General features: G+C 34.6%; 1 protein-coding gene and 2 long non-coding RNA genes across 11 annotated transcripts in view; 1 reads left to right on the plus strand and 2 right to left on the minus strand.

Annotated features, from left to right (window-relative positions):
• LOC107993655 (protein kinase C-binding protein NELL1) overlaps positions 1–19,068 on the minus strand; it is a 76,933-nt gene that overhangs the window by 42,487 nt on the left and 15,378 nt on the right. The window lies entirely within an intron of this gene.
• Positions 1,534–6,985, minus strand: LOC107993660 (uncharacterized). Its single transcript, XR_001765135.3, has 3 exons — positions 6,765–6,985; positions 4,153–4,435; positions 1,534–3,955 (listed from the first exon to the last, which is right to left on the minus strand). It is a non-coding gene; the product is annotated as an uncharacterized LOC107993660 (long non-coding RNA).
• LOC133666480 (uncharacterized) lies at positions 5,976–10,647 on the plus strand. Of its 4 annotated transcripts, none has more exons than XR_009830680.1 (4): positions 5,976–6,234; positions 6,348–6,480; positions 6,977–7,364; positions 8,523–10,647. It is a non-coding gene; the product is annotated as an uncharacterized LOC133666480 (long non-coding RNA). The 4 variants fall into 4 exon arrangements; XR_009830678.1 differs by having other exon boundaries at positions 5,980–6,480; positions 8,523–8,755; positions 8,873–10,647; XR_009830679.1 differs by having other exon boundaries at positions 5,981–6,480; positions 8,523–8,755; positions 9,740–10,647.

Genomic DNA, 19,068 nt, shown 5'->3' on the forward strand with positions numbered 1-19,068 from the left:
ACAATGTGAAAAATACACAAGGAAACTTTAATTTAATTTAGTTTTTTAAACAAAGTAGTAACAGAATTAATGGATGAAATTGGATGAATATTATATAATTTTGTTAATATTGAATATTATAATAACATTATTGTTATAGAAAATATTTGAAAATTATAAATCTCTTATTTATATAAATAAAAAAAACACTATTGAGTGATATGTAATAAATTACTTTATGTCTATCACGTCTAATTATACTACTATAATATTTTAGAACTGAAGATGATGAGTTTGAGATAGGAATAACGATAAATAGTATAAATGAAACATCTAAACATCAGATATAGTGCTTAGATTGTTTTGTTGCTTTCAAGATATATGAGTGGAAACCACGCAAAAGATCTACATAAATAAATATAATTGTATATGATGATTGATGAAGATTTTCCTTCAAATAACATTTATTCAAATTATTAGTTGCCCTCGGATATTAGATTATATTAATTTTTACGATTAAAATTTTATTTGCAGAAAGAAAATATAATTGATCACGATTTCTCGTTTTACGATAAAACCACATTTATTGAATGTTACTCTTTACTCGTTGAATTCAATTATCTGAATTTCTACTATTTGAACAAGTAATCATATCTGACCTGAGGAAACTGTCGAATGAATTCAGACAAATGAAGTTATATTAATTTAAAATTCAATAATTAATAGTTACTCTCGAGATCATCGATTGCTTTTTACGTTACAGAATTAGAAAAAATTCTAACTCACAAACCGAAAGCTAATTAATCCAAATAATTAATGTAAAAATTCCCTAAATTCTCTGCATCGATGCACCAATAACGCGCGATTCTCATTTCCTTCGACACAATTACGAGTTTTTCATTGCGGATGCAGCCACCTACAGGACACGTCCTCGTTTCCTCAGCCTACTTCCGAGCGATGCAGGTTGAACGTGAACGATCGTTGTCGGTTTCTAGAACACCTTCTCTCGAAAACAGCAGTTGAAATCAATTTTGTTGGATCAGCCGATCTGCGATGTCACAGCTTTAACGGGTGCAAACAGACTAATACGGTTAAAGGGACGGGTTGTTACGCCAATGGAATTCTGAATAGATTTTCATCTATATTTTTTCTTGTTTTAAGAGCAAACAAGAGCACAACGGAGATAGTTTGTCCAGGATACGTTTCTTTACCTTGCACGTCATGATCCTGGATTATTTTATATCTAATGATCTCAATGAAATAACACGTCAAAAAATCATGTAATAAAATAAAAATAAGATATTATTTAAAGTTTGAAAATTTATTAGATTTTATTCAAACTTCAAAATTATATGAACCGCATGAAAAAAGAAATGACTATTAAATAAATATAAAATAATTATTAAATTATTTAAATTAAGAAAGAAAAAAATCTACAAGTGAAATATATTAACGCATAAAGTTGTAAGAGTCATTCAATAAAAATTACTGATAATCTATTAATGATTATGAAAAGATAGTACTGATGGTAAGTGTAAAATAATATTTTCCCTGTTCTTCCTTGAAATTTTTATTTATAGCGATACAGCTTGTTTTAAGAACATGCTCATTAAGGGGATTAGACTATCTGAGTTATAGTAGACAAAAATTATATTTATTTTCCAACAAGACTTAAGAATTTCTCTCGTAATTAGTCCTCTAACGAGGCAGAAATACTAGTTCCTGTTATATTTAGCGGTAAATGGAGGAAGGGAAGTTGTCATATGGGGAATGTATGGGGCGCCAGGTGTTGCGGCGCGATCTGCTTGTGCAACACCTGCCTTGCGGGAGGTATATCCATGGAATTCACATAAATTAGACGTTTCTTGAAATAATCACCCCCTAACCAACAAACAAACTCAAGTACCTTCGAAACTTCCAAACTTCCAAACTTCCTTCACAAAGAAAAAAATTAATAAATCACGTTTCTTTAATAATTTTAATAAAAACGGTTCGAAGATCGCATTTTTTTAATAATCATCGCACTATATCGTTACGTATCCGTGTTACACTCGTCTTGTACGATTCTTTGTGATTGTTCTGTTTAAAAAAAAAAAGAAAAAGAAAAAGAAAAAGAAAAGAAAGAAAAGAAAAAAGAAAGAAAAAACATACACATCCCATAAATTTGCCCAAAGATTCGAAAATATATCCTCAACATACAACAATATACACAGAACAAGATAAATTCGGTTATTTTAAGGAACCCCGCGGAACAATCCCCCATAAGACTGCTCGAGGAAAACAGTTTAAAGTAGACCGAAAACATCGACAAGGACGGGGGAATCGCGTTCAATTTATCGAACGCATATATAACAAGCCCTCCAGCCTAAAAGCAACAATCGGTGAAAAGAGAGTTCGGCTGGGCGAGGAAACAGGGAGCCAAAAATAATGTTCCCTCGAATTTATTATTCGATTCCACCGCCACTCTTCTTCTCTTTCTCTTTTTCCGACTGCCTGGTGGCAAAAGGAAGCGGCGAGGGGAGAGGAGGGGGGAGCAGAGCAACAAGGCGAGCGACAAGCACGACGACAACTACGAGGAAAGTGAAGAACGTGGAGTGCCTACGAATGTGGAGAAGGCAAATTGAAGTAGGTCATAGCTTCCAGATTCCCTTTGCAGGCCGGAATAATCTTCACCTTCCTTCCCACCCCTTGAATCGTACGGCTACACGGTAATCCCCCGGGAGCACACGGGCAGAAACGGGGCTTGAATTCATTATTTCCCATTTCCACGGCCCCCTTAATTGCATTCGCTTTCGTTCGACCATAATTCGTCTACCGGCCGTTTTCCTTCTTACAGCCTCTCTCTCTATTTTATTTATCATCTTTTTCCCCATTACTTTGACTCCGTAGGACCAAGTAAATTTTAAGGTTAAACTTAGATTCCCAACTTCTCTAGTAATTCCTACATTAAGCGTAGAAACAAAAATACTATAAAAATGTATGTTTTCTACGTAACGATTTAAAAAGTATATATATATATACATATAAGTTATTTGATAAGTTTCAATTTCAATTTGTAACTATTGTTAATACTCGTTTATCTTTATCTCGAATTAAATGTCCTGATTTATAAACATACATTATGATAATATTTTCGTAAACGTTATTCTAGCCTCCATTCAAGCAAATTATATATTTCATAATTTGGAATTAGAATTTAGAATATAATAAAAATAAAATAAAATTCTAAACACTATAGGAAACATTAAGAATAAGCCGATAAACAATTCAACATTTCTACGAAACGTAGTATTCGAAATTGCCAGGATAAAATGATCAAAGATAAGCATCCAATCGTTCAAACCGTATCACGACATAACGTAATATTTGAAATGTTATAAACATTGGCAGCCATTATTATTCAACCAGACAAACTTCTTGCTCAACAGAAGTAATTCGAGCAACAATCGCGATAATCTGGCATCCCTTCGAGAAGATTTTCTCAGTAGTCGACAGATCCATAGTGGAGAGATTCGTAATACGCGATAATCATCGTGCCCTCCTCGCTGTGACAATCTGCCTCGACCTTGACAGTAAGAAGAACTCGATGGAAAATTGTGGTTGACGAGGGTGCTCCCATTTGCTCTCGAGGATACTCTCGATTCATCGTTAGATTTTGTTTTTCTGTAGGTTCGCTTGAAAATCCTTCGTGTCTATTACCCCCGATAAGGATTGTCCTTGATGAGTCGAGGTCGTTGGTGAAACGGGATCGTCGATCCCCCAGGGTGATCTGTGTGTGTCTCACATCAATCACCCGCCATTTCTCCGAAGGGCTTCTTAAAAGAAATCATAACAACTTCTGACGAACTCTTTAGTTGCTCGTAATAAGGGAAAACAGTATGAATTTCAAGGTTATCGATGTGACCAAAAGTTGGAGAGCTTTCTTTTATTATGGCTATTTGATGAGATAGAGGACTTGTAATACCAACTTTCGTCCCTTGAACATGGATAAAATATAAATGAGATCTAATATGTTGTAAATAAATTCGAATATAAGTGGCAAATTTTGGATGCTTTATGATTATTTAGAAGAAGAATCTAATGTACAAGATGTTTGAATAGTGGAAGATCCATATAATAAAATGTCTCAATGATAAAATAAAATATCAAGTAATAAATATTTTAATATATTACCTTTTTGAATATTATTTGAGGATTTTCATTGTTCTCCGTGCAAGGAATTTCCAACATGGACGGTAGTAAAATCGATTTTTAGGAGTGAGGAGGATTTTATTTCCGTTTCGATCTTTTCACACGGTTGTAAAGAGACAACGTTCCAGAAATTCGTCTCACGAAAACACTATGAAAGAGACAATCCGTCCTTGATGCGATATGGCGAAGACATTCACACGTTCAAAGACAGGAGAAAAACAGTGGCCTGGCATCGATTGCGTTTCGTCTCGACGGGCATTGTTATCTGCACGTTTAAATGAAAATTGATACAATAAAATGCATTAGAAAAATATTCGACGAAACTTTAAGTTAGATTTTGTCACCTATTGAAATAACGATTTCAAAAAGTTTATAAAAGTTTACTATTTGAAATAAATAACACATAATGAAAAATCCTTCTACTAAAACGTGCCAATTTCCTTCTATTAAACTTATTAAATAAAAAACAAAGAGTAGAGTAGAAAAAATCAATATTTCAATATATTATAATGTTACAAATAAATTATTTTCATTTCAAAAACATTTTCATTTTTCAATTGAATTGATTGAAAGGGGAAAAATTATAAAGATAATTTATTTTCATTCATTAACTCGTTAATATTAATTTTGAAACAACTTATATAATTCAAACGAAAGAAACACTTTACTCGTGGAATAATTGAATAATAAACTACCTCTCTGAAATTATAATTATTATAAATAATACATCTTTTACTATTGATAATATCCTCTGTTGTCGAAGAACGATCGTCATAAAAGAAGAAAATGAGAAAAAAAAAGAATAAAATGAGAAAAGAAGAGGAGAAAGATCATAAAGCGAGAAGAGGAAGAAAGAGAGAAAAAAGTCACGATGGATCTGTTTATTGCCAGCCGAAATAAAAATCACGGTGCTCGGTGGGTGGCGCGTGGTTTCGCGACGAGGAGCAACGCGGTAATGTCAACGGCTCTTGTATCAGCTAGAGAGCCACTCGTCCTCTTCCACTGTCTTCTTCCTTTCAGCCTCCTCTTCGAGCTTCGCCTCTCTACTTGCGAAAGATGCAATCAATTATGACGACTTTACAATTCCCTTCTTGTCGTCCGCGTCGTCTGCCACTTCATTCGCTTCTCCGTCATCTCTTCTGACTTTTTTTTTTTACTACGAACGTCTGGCAAATTTAAATTTCGCGCGTACGGAGTAACGACTGGTTATTCAATAATCATTATCGAAACGATTAAAACATCAAGTGACTTTATATCATCATCGATAGTGAACTGAAATTTATATAATATTGTGGTATTAATATATAATTTGAATTATTATATTTAATTTGAAATTTAAATTTAACATTTATTTTGTGTGTGTTTTTTTTTGAGATTTAAATTTGAATTTGATTAATTAATATTCATAGTAATAAGTATAATCTGAGACTCTCTATCAAATATATAGATCATCGCTAATCATTACCTTTCTTTTTATAACCTAACTTATTTTAATTTGATTTTAAAATATTTATATTTTGCCTTAATTAAAACGATTGTTTAATTGAAATAATTAAAAAATCAAATTAAAAAATTAAAAAAACTATGAAAATGTTATTGGTTAGAAACTTCATATCGTAAAAGCAGTTTGCATATCCACACAGTGCCATAAAAAATCCTAGGTGCTCCATGTCGAGAACAGTTAGTTAGACGCTGTATTTTTAAAACAGTAGCTGTCTACTAGTAGCAAATAATTTTTACGCGTCGTGACACCGGCGCCGTTTTAGCAAGCGTAGGCGAGGTTAGATTTACTCGCGCTGAACCATTCGCGTCTGGTCGGCGTCTGGAGTCGCGTCTCGCTCGTAAAGTCATCAGTCGCTTACAGAATTGGTCGGTTGAAACTATTACGTGCTTTTTACGACGCTTGACTTTCGTGTTGTCTCATTTTCGAAAGCTTCATTGTAACGTGGATGTACGATGCTGTCACCGGTGACACAGTTCTTTTCCCTTGGCAAAACAAAATTCACATTTACGCGATAAATGCGACGAATTAACGAGGAACTGACAGAATATTTTGTGTAAATTGTGAGAATCTCTTTTCTTGAAAGTGAAATTTCTTTTTTTACTTGTTTATCCTAATACTTCCTTTGACACACACAATCCAAAGATTGATCAATATCATTTATTATATAATGTAGAACGGAACTATGTGATCTATATACATCTACGCAATATATTCTGGCACGATTTTTCCTACTTGACGTACAAAATTCTCATTGCATGATAAAAGTGATGGAATAATGTAGAATTATCAGAATATTTTATATTAATGTAAGTATCAAAATCTTCTCAAATGAAAATTGTTTTTACTATTCTACTCTCTCTAGTTAACCTCTATTTTAAAAGATTTGAAAATCATTCGATAATCTTTCATATATACGAAAAATTTCTCATTGATATACAATATCTATAAAAAGATGCAAAAAAACTAATAATTTTTTACATTCCAAAACGAAATTTATTTAAAATAGCAAATTAACGAAAAATTGATGTGATATTACCTGTATCAATAGTTTTCTAGTATTTCTAGTAAAAGTTTATTATTTTATACTAACCTCTTTTTTTATATAATTCAACGTGAAACAGGAAACAAATAACCTCGAACTATGAAATATTCTTTTTCTATCGTTTCGTAGCTTTGAATAGATGGACAAGATAACTTTCGTTACAACACAAAACGCCATTTTGTTCGAATGTCTTTATGCGACTCGTTTCAGATCTATTTGAAAAATCGATTGTCCTATTGATTATCGATCTTTTATGATAGAAATCGAGAATACGGTAGAGGAACGATCTATCGAGTCGAAAGAAGACATCGTACGTGCTGCCACGATGGGACTATCGCGTGTACGGGTGTGTTCGTTCGTGTAACGTAGTGGTCTATCAATTTCGCGGGCCTGGACGTTTACGAGGAGATCGTAAAGGCGACGTAATAGGCGTACATGGTCGTATAGACTGTCGCCGGGTGGTCAGGAAATTCGATCGAGCGCGAAAGGTTTTACGTAAGTCTCGAGATCCTTCGATCGTCCTCCATGTCGCAGTGTTCGTTGCAAATGTTACGCAGTGAACATAACCTCGAAATACATCTTTCGATTTCCTGCTTTTCTTCTAATGGCAATTGAAAATTCGTTACGAGAGTATGGAACATGAAGAAAGTAAGTTGTTCGTTTTACTTTACGTTCTTGTCTGCTAGTTATTGCAGATTCGAGAATATTGCCAACAAATGATTATTTAATTTCTACGAATTAAAATTTAGAATTTTAAAATTTCTTTAAAAATTGTAATTCAATTGATAATTATATTATAATATAAAAATGACGCTTGTCTTATCTATCGGATAATCGAGATTTAAATCTCATCTTAATTTTCTTTCGAATATTTTATCTTTTATCTTTAAAATTTTAATAATATAATTGCATAATCTAGAATCTAGTTTGATTCTTATAATTCTTATTCACAAATAAATTTTTTCACTTTATCATCGTTTCGTGTACACGATAGTAATACTAGAACTAGAAAATAACAAATTCTCAAAAATAATATTTCAAAGAATGTCACAGGGTGGCCAGGTCTATATATTTATATTTTATTAGCCTAGCTGGAAACCACGTAGGCTGAAGCAATGCTAGAATTTTTTCAATGTTCGATACTAAACAACCGTGCCAGAAGTCGAATGTTACGGTGCAACGTTTTTCGCGTAAAAACATTATGTGTTGTTGTTTGCGAAGACTTCCGGTATGATAATATTATCATAACTTACATATAAACAAGCATCGAAATAAAGTTAAATACATAAAAATATAGTTTGTCGAGATTGTATCATAAAATTTGTATCAGAATCTCATTCTTTTCGCTTCCTTAAAAAAGCGAATCCTAACCTAACCTAAAATGAAAGAAGTTGAATTTTTATTATGGTTTAGAACTAATCCCTCGTTTTATTATTAATATTTATTTGAAATTAAAAAATTTAAAATAAAGAAAATTCGATACGATTTTTGAATTGTCCTTCGACTTTGAGAGGTTATTTTTAAACAACTAGTTGTTAACTAGAATAACTTGTTCTTCTTCGCAAACACTTCCACTCTATCTCTTTCGAGAAATATAAGCAAATATCGAAAATAAATATTCATAAATTATACATAAATTGTGTATAAATACAAATTACAAAATCAAAATTTATCACAAATGTTTCAAGACTTTATATATTAATTTATCTTTTCATGGAATGAATATAATTATCAAAAGTAAAAAAATGCATTAAATCTTCCTCAAAAACAGTTTATTTTAAACAACCTAATGTTTGATGTAATTAGATTTCAGCAACAGTTTCTAAAACGATCTATGAAGATTATCAAAAGATATCATAAGATCAAAGTATGATTTCGCGAAACTTGAGATTATCAAAGCGCAGAATGATAGAGGTACACCGTTTTAAAGACGTCCGGCCACCTGCGGAGCTTCATCGCGAGCGTGGGCTGCTGAGTGCAAGAAGAAGGGGTGTCAAGGGTGAAGCTCTCGAGTATGAGTATACACGTCAACGCATATGGTAATGCTGATAGATATTGTATTAGATTTTTTTTCACTTCAAAATTCTGATACTAATGATTATTAATCTGCCGTAAATAAACATTTGAAAAAATGTTACGGATAAAATTGTTCACAGATCGTCAACGACTTAATTTGCGTATATAAGATGAGTATTATTGATAATTATATTATTAATAATCATTTCTATTATAGTTTTAATCAATATCATCAATAATCAATTTGAATTATTTACAATATTTTAGGTTTAAAGAATTCTCAAGATAACACATAATTTGTAATAGAAAACGAAGTCTGTTATGATAAATCGGATCTACATGGTATTCTAGATGGTATAACTGTCGGATAATATTCGAACGGTTGAATAATCAGTGGGATAGAATCATTATAAGCCAAGCAATAGACATAAATCAAAGGAGATCTACGATTCCCTGCAATATCTTTGAAACTATCGATGATACTGTTACACCTTACATTATATTTAATTAAAATTTATCTTTTTTTTTAAACGTAACACATATTCTAACAATTTAATATAAAAATACATAGAAATATTTTTTATCTACAAAATATTTATATTTATTCCATCATTTCGTTTTTTAAGCATTTTATAAAACGCTAAATGCTTTTTGAAGCAAATTTTTTAAAGAATATTTCTAATCAAAAATCTTAGACTAGTTATTATATTTATTTTGAAAAAAAGGAAAATTTAATGTTTATGATTTGTAATGTGTAATACGTTGAAATAAATGACAACAGTTTTATGATATTTATGTGTTGTCCATATTTTTGGATAAGATACACATCAAATTCATTTATGGGAATTGCTAGATGACCAGATTATTAAACTTGGCAACGACCTCGTAGAAGGTTTATATCTTTTAACGAAAGATTCACATCTTCATCGTGTTACAGCAATATCTATTTAACGAGAAATGGCAATGACGATAAATCGAAGAGGCATGTTTCTTTGGTCTGTTTCCAGCGAACTGAAGAAACTCCGTGTCAAAATTCGCTAATTATAGTTCAACTAGCAACAAGGCGAACGCGTTACCATCGACGTTGACGGCCGCGACGACTCGCTTGGACTTGAACCAATCCTGACCTTCCCTGCTGCGTCGTGACGACCTAGAAAATTGCGTGCGTCATATTCGTCGCAGCGTGTCAAACGAGCCGTATATGTTATATTATTCCACTGAATATCGTGACCGGAAATATTAAATGACGTGATAACATATCATGCAAAATTTTGATTTGGGATTCAAAAAAAAAATCTAACGTCTATTTGAAAAGTCTGTGATTCGAGAATATATAAATAGGATTTGAGAAATTTTTGAAACTAAAATTTAAAAAAATCTTTAATTCAGAACTCAAAATTTAAGATCATTTATTAATTTAAAACTTAGAATTTGAAATATTTTGAATAAGGAAATATACGAATATAATTTCATATTCAAGGGATATATTCAAGAAATATATTTATTATTTTTTTATAATTTTGGAACTAGAGAAATTTATTGATTAATATTGTAAAAATTTGTAATTAAATTATTTAGAAATAGAAAAGTCTTTAATTAAAGTCTTTAATTAAAATCTAAAATGATAAAAAAATGTTAAATGTAATGTTACATTACATTTTAATAGGAATACAAATTGTTCATTAGAATAGAATTTCTATTAAAATTCTTTGGAAAACAATTAATAATTATAATTGAAATTTATATAATATAATTTTATGATTTCCTGTATTATTTAGAGCCTTATATTTATAAATATTTTACATTCAATTGTCAGATTTATAATTAATTTTATTATAAAATAATGATAATTCTTCTAATTGTATAATTGGAATTATATAATTCATATACAATAAAAATGATCATTAATTACCAATGATGTTTCCTTATTTAATAAAAACATAAGTATGAATAAAAGACGCAAATGATCCTCAAAACCAATAACATCTAAATAAGATAAGAACATAATAAAACTTCTCGTTAATCAAAATTCAATTTTTATTGAATTTTAAAATGCAGAACATTATCAAAAATCCAATGAAATTAACATCAATAACGACAATTCTTGAATATAATGTAAACAATTACAAACAAGTAACTGTGATGTATTGAAAATTATTCGCACATTGCATATCTACGATACTTCGAAGGGAACTAAGAGATATAGGATATTTATTGTTCCATACATGTAAATTCATCACTTCTTTCCGTAACATGTGGGTACGCTAATAGCTGGTGTAAATGTTGTATGTATATATGTAAGAAGTTATCACGGTAACGTGGCGTTTCCGTTTCTCATCGTTTTATGCGACCACAATTCCGATACTTGCACACCTTTCAAAATCGAACTCTTATGACATGTATAATGCATCGACCGCATTGGACGTATAAATACGATGAAAATCCACCACACGAAAATATCAAATTGAAATATATGTAAATTTATAAATATTTAGACAATCCAATTTTGATTTTCCATTCATTTCAACAAAGAACATAACATAAGAAAACGAACAATTTTATAATATTTCCAATATGAAAAAAATGAAGGAAGAAGAAAGTATCACTTACATCCCAATACGATACGATTTACCTACAAAGATTAGAATGATAAATGGAACAACACAAGCGAGAAAAAGAACGAAAATGAAGAAAATATATAAATCCTTATCACTGAACAGAAACAAATTGACAAAGTTTACATTTTCGAAGATTAATTTCCGTTGGAAATCGTTTAAAAGAAAGAATACAAAAGAAATTGAAATGAAGAAGAATAGGGAACGAGGTCTACTTTGAAATTTCTAAGGCTAGTCGGAATGACCGTGACCTTACCGAACGTATAGGCCGAACATCGTGTCGAAAGCGCGATGGCTGAAGGGTGGCGGTCGAAACGAGCCTCAATTGAGGAAGATGCGTGCCGCTAATTAGCACCAATTGCCGTCACCGACGAACAGACATTAATATTCGGCTCATCGATATTATCCCCGTGACCCCTCGGGATCGGTCGGCTTCTAAGCCCATCGATCGTAATTTTGGCGGCGCCCGCGAAACAAATGGCGGACAGGGATTGCTGGAATAATAATAGATGATGGATGTTATATTTCTTCGTTTGGAATGGAATGGAACGTGCTCCCTAAATTTTTTTCTTATGGCTGGAGGTATTAATCGATTGCAAATCTTCGTGTAAATTTACATCTTCGTAATATATATAGTAGAGTAGAATATAGGATAATTTATATAGATTTTAAAAGAGTCGAATAAAGAGGATTTCATTTATTAATTGAAAATTTGAATTGGATTTATCAAAACTTTAAATCGTGATTTAAGCTTCTTTTTTGTTTTTTACTAAGTTCTTCGGAATTTTCATAATTGTAGAGGATTTTAAGGGGATTATAATGGGGGAGGAAAAACGAAAGAAGGCAAACAAACATTTATTTTTCTCATCGTGGAAAGGAATGAGGAATGGAGTGTGAACGATCTGGAAGAAAAACTAATTTCGATGGAAAGTAAGATAGACTCACGCCCGACCGATACCGGAAATGGAATAAGGGATGAGGGAGAACAAAGCCGTGAAATGAAACCTCACTGTTTGCACGAGATAAAGAGGCCAACCGAGGTTTGGCTGCTCAAAGAACTGGAAGAATGCGAAGGACGAAGATGTTGGAATAAAAAAAGAATGCTAATTAAAAAATTTTCGATAACAGCTATCACAATATAAAATATAAAAGGAATGAGATTCAACCAAGTTCAAAAGATAAATAAAGGGTTTAATGAATCATTCCGATATTTAAATTATTCGATTGAAAAACTTGTCACGATCTTCCTCCACATCAATAATGGTGAAATCAATTCAAGTAAACGTCGCGACTTCAAATATGAAATGGGGCAGAAGGAAGGTTTCGCGGTTGGTAGAAGGCTCGATAAAGAAATTTTCATCACGAAGGGGAGAAGAAGAGAGGAAAAAGGAAGAAAGAAAGAAAGAAAGAAGCGAGGTAAGAAAGCGTTCAGGGTTTTAAGGGGATGGAGAGAGGCAAGATGGCAGGTGTGGGTGATTGGGGGCGATCGATGAACCCCCGAGAAAAAGCTGGGCGGCGGAGGTGGAAGGGACGTTGCCGCAGGGGGAGGGGCGGAGGGGAGTGTACGCCACGAGGGTGCCACGAGGAGAACGGTGGATGTAAGGGGTGATAGACTGGGGGCAGCAGGTCACTCGACTTTAGCTACACACCTATCGCCTCTGCAATTCCTTTCTACTCCAATATCGTTAATGAGCGAAAGTGCGATCTCAGTTTGCGAATTTCTCTCGAATTCACGTCAAATTTTTCCTTCTTTGTACATTTTTAAAGAGATATTCCATTGATAATTAATAAATAGATTTGATTCTAAATAATTTTTGATACATTGATATTACGTGATATGCAACGAGAGCAAGATTCTGACAGGAATGAATTTTAAAAATATTGAAGCATTAGTCGAGATATAACCCTTCTTACTATATAACATATCTTATAGTAAAAATATCAAAGATTCGATAAGCAACGAACAGAAATTGTTGAATGAAACCACTCCATCGTTCGATTGACAAACAAACATGAATCTGACGCGTACGTGGAACTAATAAGCGATTTGAAACGAGTCTGAAAAAATCTCCAGCAACAATCCCTCGCCAACGACCACCCTCCATGTCCTGTCGCATTAAAAATCCGTCGATTCAATCGAGTCGAGAGAAAATTGGTGCGGACGAATCGAAACTTGTCATCGTTCAAATTTGACGGAATGAAAAGATGGACGGTGGTCAGCGTGTGTGGCCGCCCGAGATTCCCTCTCGATTAAAAAGGAGTAGCGAAGTTCGGTGGCCGTCGAAAAATGGACGCAGACGCACGCAACAATCGACCTTTGTGCCCGGGCCCGTGACCCCCGCGTATACATACGTCCTCGCCTGGATGTCATATTACTTATTGATATCGGAGGAATCCGATGCTCGTGGAACGGCCGTGAACGGTACTCTTAAATGGAAGTAATATTGGCCGGCTGATTTGGCAGCAGATCAAACGCTGCCTGGCGGTGAATCAAGCCTCTTTTCTGTACGTGTGTTGCCGCACGTTTTGAATTCGAATTCCCCGCTGATGATGTCACACGTCATCTCGCGTTTCTATATTGGCAATTTCGCCAGCCCGTGAGAACATCCACCATTCGGCCGCCAACGCGTTCTCGTGGGAGAAGAAATAAGCCAAGTTGATCATTGACTCGATTTCGATGGGTTTGGAACTCGTGCTAATCGATTCGATCGGAAATCAATTGATCGTGAGAGAGCCTGTTTGAGATCGATTTCGTTCTTCTCTCTGGATTCTCTTCGTTCGTAAAAATTTGTTTTCTATATCGAACTTCGTCGAGGATTCAGTTCTCGGGGGTTTTTTTAAATTCAAAATCTCACGATTCGTTGTAAGTAAACACGAACGATGGGTTGAAGATATTTGATTTGAGACAGTAAGTGTTGTTAACTTTATATATTATATATTTTTTTCCTGATTACAATTTCTCCATCGAGAAACTTTGGCTAGGAAAAAATTAAGAGAAAACTGTTTGACCGGAAAACGATATGATTCGTGGACGAGGATAAGAGTCATGGATGGCAGAGGATGAGCCCAGGGAAGAGAAATTTATCGGCCAAACTCTCTCTCTTTCTCCTTATAAAAAAATAACATTCTCCCTCGAGCGATTCATCCACTGAAAAGGAAAAGTCTCTCCATCAAACCCGATGTTTTCGAAAAATAAATTTCATCCTTCGCTTTATCATCAAATTTTAATCTCAAATTATCCCGAAATCCCTTGAAGGGATTACGAAATATGGCATACAAATAAAAGATCCAAACGAATGAGGTAAAAAAAAAAATAGAGAAGAAAGGACACGCGGAAGAAGTTAGAAATGGAGAGAAACGGAGAAAGGAAAGCGGAAGGATCGTTTAAATAAATGACGCCCCATTTACGTAGATTCTTTTCCAAGAAACGGTATTGTATAGCGTAATCGGAAGGGCATTGACTTCGTCGAGCTTGCAAATCGCTTCCGAGCCTGTAAATCGACCGTGTGATATCACGTTTCGCAACCCGTGACTCGGCGGACAGCTTTGCCCTCCAAGGGATGAATAGCGGACGTACGGGATCAATTGGTGCAATTTCAATTATTCGGATGAAAACGAAATTTACAATAATTTAGAATAATTATTTAACGACGTGAAAAAACATGAAATAAATTTATAACAATCGATAAAAGCCTGTTAAATCTGATATATTACGGATAACAATAAGTGTGAAGTATTAATAAATATAATCGCATGAGAAATTATGTATGTATATATGTATGAAGAAATAAGATATTATATAATTGGATAAAAATAATATCCAATGTATTTATATATATACACCGTGTTTCGTTTTCATCGAAATATAAAGGAATGAAATAAGCGTTTTTCGCTCTACATTTTCGGATTAGGAAAAAGCGACAGGTCATGCGAGCTTAATGGACAGACCGATTTTCTGGCCAAGAAAACCTTAATTCTATCGCGTGCTATAAAAGAAACTCGATACGTCATCGTCGATCGATACCGAGCTCAAGCTTCAATGATTATTATTATCAATGGAGAATCGAAATTACTAGAAATTATTGGATTATCCGTAGAAACTTCGTTCTGTCGATTATTGTAATTAAAATCTGTCGAATCAAATACGTATCATCGAACGGTTAAAACGAGGAGAAAATTTTGGGGGAAATCGGTTTCAAAGAGGTCGAAACGGAAGATAAGAGCGGGTAAAATAATAAAATATCAATTGAGATATGCTCGTTAAGGAATGGAAGTTTACCTTAAACGAGACAACGCGTGACGGAGTAATTTCATTTTTTCCTTTCTGAGTTCCAATGAATTTAATTCCATTTCCATTGGTCGCAAAGGCAGTGTCGAGGCATATTTGAATTGCAACAAAGTTACATCAGCGGAGGGTGGCAATAACGCGACTGTTTGTCGAATAAGGGTTGTGTAACGAGCAACGAGCCTTCAGTCCAACGTATACCCGTTCGTTCTCTCTTTCCTTCCCTCTTGCCACTTCGTTTCTTCTGTTTGCACACCCTTAATGCACTTAGCGAGCGCGAAGACACGTACATTTATAACTCTTCTACGCGGCGCCATTTGAATGGGCACGAAGAGGAAGAAGAAGGAGGAGAAGAAATAGGAACGAAACTCGCTTGTTATTTACGATTAGGGCCACGTTCTTTCACAACTCTTTTAACCATCGTAGTTGGTTCCGAGGTGAACGAGATTGATTGGATCAAACACTTTCCAAAAGAGATAATACGTTCCATCATACGTTTTTTTCACAAGTATTCACAGAGGAAAATGAAAATATCTTGGAACATATCCGTGGAAAATATTTTCTCTACGAAGATTCCAAGATTACACGAGTCGAAATCTTTTTCAATTCGAACCAAAAGTTATAAAAATTATTGATTCTTCGTACGGATTCGAAACTAGCTACTGGAAAATCTCAAAATAATAATCGTATATAGAGATACGAAGAAAAAGCTCTCGTCCATTTTTACCATTTCTAAATAGATATCGTAACCACGAAAGGTGTAAGCAAAAAAGACCTTCCCATTTTTCACTTCCTTCACGAAAAACCAGACAAAATTGCCCCCATTAATTTCACCGGCATCCCTCGACAAACAACAATAACCCAGGCCCGCATTGAAGTACACAAACTACCCCCTACCCTATTTCCTCTCGTTCCTCGCAATTTCCCTCGAATTGCCATACTCTCTCTCTCTCTTTCTCTCTCTCACTCTTTAGTGTAGCAATTTTCCGTTCCACCACGTATGCGGTAAGAAGGAAAGACTCGTTTTTCAATCATGGCACGCGATAATCGAAAAGGAGGAAGCGGGGAGAGGGTTTCCTTGGGCGGTAAATCCAGAGGGTTGAAACGAAGAGACGAGCGGCGATATTAGCAACGGAGAGGGAGAAGCAAAGCGTAAGAAACGTAACGCCTCGCAAAGTCAACGCCCTGCCAGCTCGATGCTCGCTGCGTGTTATGCAACCCTCGAACCGCTCGCCTCCTCCCGCCACCCCCACCGGCATACCCACCATCACCAAGCCAAGACTTTAGCTTAGACTTTAGCGACCGCGTGGCCAACCCGAGTAATCCTCCAACACCTCGAAATTCTTGGAAAAAAAAAGGAAAAGTACGCGTTGATCCGATTTAGCCTCGCTGTAAATTTTTATTTTCCCCTTTTCCTTCCCCTTTGGAGGGATGATCCAATTTCTGGCCATTCGAGGATCTCTCAAGTTTGAAGATCCCTCAAGTTTCTACAAGTTTCCCTTGTTTACGACGAAGTTTGCTCGGGAAGAAAGTTTCGATCAAGTTTGTTGAGGTCGTTGCTTTTAAGGGTGTTCTTTCTTCTTTTCAGAGAGAATAGTTATGGAGATTGTTTGAAAGAATTACTCTGCAATTACAAGAAACTCGACATTGCACAACAAAAATTAGATGAATTGGAGAATTTCCCAATTTCCAATCGAGCTATAAAATTATTCAGAAAACTCTGGCTCTTAGATATCGCGATACAAAATAAAAATCTTCCTTAAATGCACCCCCTTTTTCCAACTCCGTCCAAACAACAGATCGTTCCAATCCTTCCACCAAAGCATTCATCCCCCTGATATCGTCCCCCAACTTTTCACCAGCCGACACCGTAAATCTCCATCAACCGTACGCGCTTCCATTTAATTATCCGCCCCCAAAGAAATAATCTTCCACCCCAATTGTCGCGCAGCTTATATCTCTCGATCGTAATTAGCCAGTGATTCACATTTTGCTTCGCGTTTACGTGTCCGCGTTATTAATTAAACGAATTGGAGAGAGAAATGGTTGGGAAAAGAAATGCAAGGGTGCAGAAAAAGGCGATCGTGGTGTGGGAGAGCATGGTTTATGGTTTATGGTGGTGGTGTGCGACCGGTACATGACAGCTGCTGTCACGGATCGTGCCTCGACCATGTGCTCACCTACGTTTGCCCCGAGAACCGTGGTGAAATTCTCGAATGCGTCCAAGTGTCGTGGCACCACCGATTCTTCCAACAAGGATTGATTTTATGGGGAACTGATGAGAAGAATGGAGAAATTGTTGCGAATAACTCAGAGGGGAGGAAGGTTGCGATAATGCTGGAATCGCGTGATGTTGATTTGTGAATATTTTATTTTTAACTGGAAATGAAATTGTCAAGTTTTGGAATAATGCGAATTTTTGTAACGTGATTTATGTGGTGTTGTATTAGCATAGCTTCTAGGAAAGGTTCAATCAGTATTGTAGAAAATATAGAATAATTTGATTTGAGAAATTTTCTTTTTTTATAATTACGTAGAGAAGTTTCGTAGTATAAAAGAATTATTTCTATGATGACGAATCGAGAAACAATTCGACGTCTCGTCAACGATGCAGACTGCATTCTTCCATTTCGAGGTCGCGTAAATCTATGATTCGGCTAGTGAATTTGGGTCACTGTCTTTTGTACAGGCGGAAAGGGTTGCCCTTTATTATTTTGAAACCAGTTCAGAGGGAACCTGAGCGGCGCGACAATGGAAGAAGAATCGTATCCCTTTCGAATGGAGTGAAAACCGCGATGACAGGTACGATAATGCCTCTTTCAGAGAAAGTGGTGTACCCTTTCCTTTCCACATGGCAAAAGTTACGCGCTTTTATCCTCTCCACAAAGATCTGAACGCGCAGGAATTTTCATTTTTGGGGGATGAATCGTTACGTCGATTCTTATTCCGTTCGATGATTTTGTTTAAAAAAGACATTTCGTGTGAAATCAATAAAATTCAGATTAATTAATAGATTTTTAGATTTGATCGAAATTAAAAATAATGTTTCTTTTCTTTTTCCAACACGAGGGAAATTATAAAACATTTCGAAAATTTATTTTTCTTCGAAACGATATTACTATATTTTACTTATCAATGAAAGTATATATATCACTCCTGTCGAACGTTTCTAAAAGTGCTGATAAATAGCTGAAAGATAAGCTTAAGCGGACCTAATGTAATTTGAAATGACGTCTGCTGACACAGTAATTGAAACGTAGGCTACTACTATCTAGATTGACTTGATTATACAACAAAAATTTGTCCATTCGCTGTAACTCGAACACTCGAAATCATCACAATATTAATTCGCATCCGGAAATTTTATTCTCTAATCAATTTTGTACATTATCCTCTCAATCCTTTAAATATATTTCTTAATTAATTCATGTAACAA

This window comes from Apis cerana, linkage group LG7 (assembly GCF_029169275.1).
Source record: "Apis cerana isolate GH-2021 linkage group LG7, AcerK_1.0, whole genome shotgun sequence".
NCBI lineage: Eukaryota > Metazoa > Arthropoda > Insecta > Hymenoptera > Apidae > Apis > Apis cerana.